Source organism: Chelmon rostratus, chromosome 4, assembly GCF_017976325.1.
Source record: "Chelmon rostratus isolate fCheRos1 chromosome 4, fCheRos1.pri, whole genome shotgun sequence".
Classification (NCBI taxonomy): Eukaryota; Metazoa; Chordata; class Actinopteri; order Chaetodontiformes; family Chaetodontidae; genus Chelmon; species Chelmon rostratus.
The window spans coordinates 27,843,065-27,850,317 of NC_055661.1; positions in this window are offsets into that span (position 1 = coordinate 27,843,065).

Genomic DNA, 7,253 nt, shown 5'->3' on the forward strand with positions numbered 1-7,253 from the left:
GTCAGCTGGCACGGTGCTCGGAGGAGTTCCTTGTGAAAATTGCATAGAAATTTCCAAATAACGGAAGGCATGACACCCCTTTGAAAAATGCAAAAGTGAACAGATGGATGTGTGCCACCAAAAGCTCTCATTGCGGCGGGCTAATGCTACGCCTTTGACTGCAGTCCCTGCTTGATGTTGTCGGTTCATCTTCGTCTGTTGTGTTTTTCTTTTGGAATGGGAGAAACATTCTCCCTGTGGATTGGAAGGTTTTCATGAGCAGGCAGAAGGAGAAAATATTGTTGACATTAAACTGTTCTTCTTTAAGGGAATTGTTGTGACAAGGTGGAGCTCCCATCACTCGAAATAGCAGCTGTGTGCTGTTTACAAAGGGGCCCAAAGCAATGTTTGTTTCCATTGAAACGTTGGCAACTTTTTCTGTCTTTGTAATGAAGAAGCTTCTGGCATTATATGTTTGCTCTCACATCTACTGTCATCATAATACAATATTTTCGTAGCAACAGTGTGAGTGTTGTTATAAATTTACAACTTCTGCTGCTATTATGATGTTTTTTAATTATTACTACAGCCTTCCTGCTCTTCTTTCTATTATCATTCTTGTTAGGGACTGTATGAAAATTAGCGGCGAGGAGGGTGGATCACTTCCTCTTTTTTTTTTTTTAAAACAAGGCCCACCCCAACTAGATTAATACATTTTAATGACTTAGAGAAACACCTTAACTGATAGCATCTCAAAATACTAAGAAGTGTTGAATTAGTATAACATGTTTTATTTGAACAAAATGCTAAACCTAATATGTAAACAGGACAATTTCTCATTCAAACTTATGGACAAAATGTAATAATTTGTTCCAGCCACCTATTTTTGAACCAATAGCTGCTGGTTAATTAACAGCGTCAGTGACTGAATGAGCTGCGTTCAGGCTTCAGCTGGATGGAAGGCTTTAAGGACAGATTCATATTTCATTTCAATATAAGGTACTTCACACTGAACAGAGAGAAAAAGTACACAACCTTCTACTTATTTGACACCCACGCCCTCTGAAATTTACCTACGGTCCCTTATGTGCAGAGAGGAGGCTGCAGATATCCTGTCTGTTTCTGTTAAGGCGGTTAAAACACAAACTCGGCTTACTTGATCGACCCCTTGGGAGGAGCAGCAATGATTTGCCGGTGTGAAGTCTCAGGCAGGAAGTCAAATCAATGAGCTGGCCTGGGCTCTTAATTACTGCTCCTTTTGCCACCGTAAGGAGAAATCAATTATGTCAAGTATTCAAAGCAAGAGACGAGGCTGCAGCACGGAGCGCCGAGCAGACGCACTTCATAGACCCCGAGTCACATCGCAACTACAAAAGGCCTCCTCCTAGTTAACAGAGCCGCCTCTCCTCCACAGCGCCGCTGATCCCGAGCCAGTCGATTGAAAGGGATCGTTACGATGACAATGACATAATTGAAAGTGACGACAAGAGAAAAAAAGATGAATGTGGAACAGTCAATGAAGTGTAGGTGACTCGGGAATGATTTATTGATATAATAATGTATATTGAGGAAAACATGATGTTTAAGACAGAACGCAGTGAAATTCCTTCTAAACCGGCCTGGTCTCGTTCCCAAAGCGTCAAAAAACTGATGCTTTGTCTCACTCTTCAATGCACAAGGTGCCCTTTAGCATGTGTATGAGATGCACCAGCCTTTCAGCTAATCACTATAAACCTAAACACAGCAATATTAGAGGCCATTAGACGCCCCAACGTAGAGCTAGACCCTCAACATTTGCCCCAAACTGAACATTTAAAGTACATTTTCTTGCATTGTAATCTAGTAGAACACATGGTTCTTTTCCTTAGTCCCAGTTTCTCAGTCTCATCTTCACTGCAACCTCTCCTGCATGTTCCGGCGTTCCCACAGGAACTCAACATTGACGCCATCTGAACACCACGTGGACCTCCAGCTGTAACTGAATCATCTCCAGGTTCAATAAGAAATTTATATGGTGGTCAGACGAAAACTTGATTCAAAGTTTTACCCCAGCCCTCAACCGTCAGATTCAAATCACGCTCGATGCTTCAGCGTCACTTTTTTCCCTCTTCCTTATTAAAACTGTCTGTCTAATGGCTACTTTGCAGGCTTCACGATGGCAGATGATGAAATTTTCATGACCAGTGAACTATTCCGCTTTCACATTAGGGCCCCACAAAGCTCAACCTGAAAGCACACGATGTGCATATCATCCGTCCTCATTAATGTATGCATCGGTCCATCCGCGATAGACGTCGGCTCGCTCTCTCTCACGCTACGACACAATCCACCACAAAGGAAGACCTTTCGGTACAGTATATACACTTGTACTGCGATCCCGCTCTCTGTGTCTGAGCACAGGAACTGTGGTTCAAACGGTCGGCGAGCAAGAAACGATTTCCTGTCGCTAGTTCCACTCTGGTATTGTGGCAAAGTACGAGGACAAAGTAGTATTACTACCAATATTTAGGCCTCAATTGTACAATGCATGTTAAGGGGAAGCTCTGATCCAAGTTAATTCTAAAACATTTAGACTTTTGGGCAGTAATAACTTCACCTTTGACTCTTCTAGTTAATAATGTCCAACTTATTCTAAATAAACTTTAGTTCAGACCACTTTGTATTTGTTTACTTATTCAAATACTATTTCAACCTGAGCTGCAGCATGATCTTATTATTCTGCCATGCTTAAAATTAGTTTCTAATTCAGGAATAAGAAACTGATTAGAAGTTTGTTGTGAAGGTGTGTGGGATGCCTTAACAAATTAATGATTAATTATTAAAAAATTAGATCCTCTATGTTATTGTTTGGCTGGATATTAAAGGAGAAGGTGATATTCTATAAATCAACAAATCACAAGAAAAGATAAAAATCGTCAATGATGCTTTAAACCTCGCTGTGTGTCGAGTGTTTCAGAAGCACTTTACCTGCCTGATTTTACTGTTTGTGCTTCTACCATAAAAAGGCTCGTAGTTAAATGGTTGGCACGATCAGAAGTCTGCACAGGGTGTTTTATTTTGAAAACTCACTGCGTTCTCTAAGCCATCCTGTGTTTGACTTCCTGCTCTGTGCAGCTTGACAAAAATAGACCAGACGCGAGATCTCGCTTCTGGAACGCTTCTGTTGAAACCGGCTGAGTCCCGGTGGATAGCGGTGATTACTCCTCGGTCTGAGGCGCTCAGCCTCAAGCCCATTGGTTCCCACTAATGACTAAATTAATTAAATTATTAAAAAAAACAGGTCACAAATATACAGCTTTAATTAAAAAAAGGGTTAGATGATTTGGACCTCTATGGCACACATGAGATAAATCAGACTTTAGATACAGAGACAATAATTGTAGCATCAGTTCATTGTTAGTTTAGGTCTTTTCATGGGTTTAGTGTTTTAAAGTTACATTAGGATGTCAGAGATGCTGAGCAGGATTGTCTCCAACATAATTTAATGGTGTACTGATCTGAATCTGTATGATTTACTATAAAGAACAGTATTCTTCATTTCACTGAGTCTGCAGGAGATCACTCTCCACAACCTGTCATGTCTTCTAATGAGATGAAACGAGACTCTCAACTGTGTTAACGCAACCTGCACAATGTATGTTACCGCACGCTGGACAGACCTGGACGTCCTCATATTCATAAGTACATGCATTAGCAGGTACAGTGTGGTGTTGAGTAATGACTCAGTGCCAGCGTTGATATGAGCGGGACGTTCTGACAGGATTAATGACAACAGACTGCACTAAATCCTAATGGAATCATTTATACGCCGAACATGAAAAAGTATCTTGCATTAACAATGTAAATGCATCATTAGCACATTCGAAACAATTGAGTGTAAGGGAAAATAGCATGACGTGTTACACTAATTGAATTAGCAGGTCTGTTAAACATGCATAAATAGTGACTGCACTCTAAGGACAACAAGTGGAATCAAGGTGGTGATTCTCTTTGTTGTCATTTCCTTTTAGAGGGAGTTTAATCACGCAGGTCTGAGCTCATTTCTTTAGCAGCTTACACGTGTTTTATATCGCTTCATCCAGATACTCCCACGTCTAGACTGACTGCCGTGGACACTCATCATCCTCACAGAACAATCACTAATTCATGCTCCCATAACGTTTCCGCTAGCAACAACATCACAGCAATTTCCACTCAAACACAATGAATCTAAGAATCTAAAGGGAGGCTTGCCAGGGTTGTTGCACAAGTTTGTGACCTCCACGCTGGCAAACTCCAAGCGCAGTTCTGCTCCATACTTCTACTTCTGGAGTTGTTCTAAAAGGCCTCGGTTTCTGCAGGCACACTGTCTCTGTCAATTTCATTCCGACTAACAGACTTTTCTCGTGGCAGTAACAGACCTTTAAGTGTCCATGTAAGCCGTGACAGTGAGCCGATGTGCAAAATACCAAATCACCAAACTCCAGTGCTACATCCAGGTGCACCAGACCCCTTGACAGAGTCCATGCTGTCTCACTTACATGGTTTACTCCCACAGGAACACACTACTATGTCTGTCCACTGTCCAACGTGTGCACTGTTTCTATGTTCTTGTCATTCAGTCGACGCAGTGACACGTCTCTAATAAAATCAGATTATATGACAGAAATCCAACAGCCTGGGAGCAAATTATTTCAGTCTCAATTGTGCGAATTTAAATGTTTTCACAGATATTTATTAATCCCTCCACAAACCGTTGGTTACAAAGCATTATGCTCGACATTAATCAGCCTTTTTGTCTTTTATGTCTGCCGTCAATCACTCACAGCAGCACTTGAGTGAATTATTTAAGTGCTGCCATTAGAAATTTGAAGGATAATTAGATTTCTGTAATCCTGCAGCTGATCTTGACAGAAAGACTGTTTTACTTTCTACTGTCGCTGATGAACAACCGAGTTCGGTGTTGCAGGAAACCTGGTCATTGCTGTTCAGGCCAGTAAACCATGCTCAAAGTGCACTCATTCACATCAAGCAGACACTTTCCATGATATGGAAATGAGACTGTATGCACCAACTAAAATGCTCAAATTCAAATGTACAAATGTGCATTTGATTACTGCAATAACATTCAACTAAAAAGCATGAAGCAAATCATTGCTGTGACGTGTTTTTTAATGGTTTTATGCCGGCATTAGCATAGCAACACATGCAATTATTGAGACTGAATGAAGGAAAGGATGCTAAATGTCCTCTACAAAATATCTTCAGATCAATTTCACGGCCACCTTAAAGCATTCAAATGTGCAGCTCGACCCGGCTTTCCGCTCGCTGTTTTCCTGACAATTTCTCATGGTATTGTTTTCCTCAGAAAAGAAATAAATAAGTAAAACGAATGTGGCTTTAAGCCTCAGACCCTCAATCACACACAGCTCCTCTTTCGTCCCCACACAGTGCCCATGGCATGCCCTGACTCGCTTTCTCACCGACTTCCACCAAACAGTGAAGGCCAGGGCCAAAATAATTTGTATCTGTTCAATAAAACATTAAAGACCATCATGCCACGTCCTGCTCTCTTTCCCGCTCCCTCTCCCCGTCTCCCCCGCTCTCAAAGGTCTTGTTAATGTTTCAAAACTGCACATAAGACAGACCAGCCAGACGATTAATTTGAAAGATACCCACAGGGTACCTGCAGGATTTTTTCTTACTCCTCTTGCTTCTGTAGTGTTAACACCTAGCTTTCTTCAGAAACGAGAGTGGAGGGGTGGCAGGCCAGGGAAGGGGGTGAGGGTAAAAAGCGTACAAAGTGTACCCTGCAGTTATAAAACAGAGCGCTTTTCAAAAACAGCCTTTTGATATGTGAAATACGCTGAAGCAAAATGGGATAAATGTTTTAAATGCAACAGTTTTTTATTTGTTAGAAGTGTGACGATTCAGAATATCCACACTGAGTAGCACGTTGCTTTCCCCCACTTTATGCTAATTATGCCTGCTTTAATATTCCTGATAATATCAGCATACTCACTCCCACAGTATTTACCCTTTTTAATTGGTTAAAACTTGTACTTTACATCAGCTGCTGTCCTACTTTTCAACGTGCACAGTGGCAACTCTTTTGCAAAATAAGCTTAAAAGCGTTTGACCTGATTAAATTCAATTAGATTCAAATAGAGGACATCACTTCAAGAAAATTTAAATTGAAAAAATAAAAAAAATCCCGTCTTCGTGTGCTTGCTGACTCGTGGAAATCTGTCTTGAAATATTTAAGAAAAATGCACCAAACAAGCTGCGGAGAAATGAGGTTTTGAATGCGCGACACGCAGGTCAGAGGTGGTCAGATTCCTGTTTATTTTCTCAGCCGGGCTTGAACGTGCTGTAACACCATGTTCTGCCTTATTGACACGGTCTGTGTTTCTCAGTATGAGTCCGGCTGCTCCACAGTTCCTCTTTTAAAGCAGCTCTAAATGCTGAGCGATGAAAACTAACGCAGGGTGCATTCATTTTAGATAAATAGTTTAAGCTCGGGTGAATAGATGATTTATTTAAACTCATAAATAATTTCATCAAAATATCCCAAAGCACTTTTTGCCTCATTGTACATCATTTTCTAAGTATGCTAGATGAGCCCTCATTTATTTTCAAATATCACACCATGTCTCTTGTAAATATGTATACTGGTCTTTCTACTTATTTATTTTACAGATCTGATTTTAATATTTCATTCTCAGCATAAAGTTCTATTTGTTTCCAAGGGCATGATACCATGAAATAAATATCAGAAGTATAATTCCCAGTCTTAACATATTGGAGGGCATGAATCATTTAAGAGAAACAGATTTTGTACATAAAGCCAAGGCCTAATTTTCGGAGCTGCACAGTTTGAAAATGTTAATCAGTAAACTCTGTCTTGTGTTTCTAAAAGGCTGCAGCTTGACAGCACAGTTTAGGTGGATGACTGGAGGGTTGCAGGCTCGCACCATATGGTGACAAACCTGGTGATGCCGCCCCAAGCCAAGGATTTACTGTGGATTGCTTTAGTAAATATTCCTCTTAACTGCATAACGACGCACAACACAGACCTAAAAGGAGGATTAACTGTTTGGACTCTCGCAGGAAGTTACCAGCCGATGATGCGCGCCATGTTTCCAGCAAAGAATTGTTTCTAATCTTGTGCTCAAAAGATTGTCTTCAGATAGTCTCACTGCACACACTAATAAGTACAACACTATATCTCGGCTATTATATAAAGTAGGAAAGATTTTAATCATGCATTTAACAGCTCAGAGTTGGAAATATGT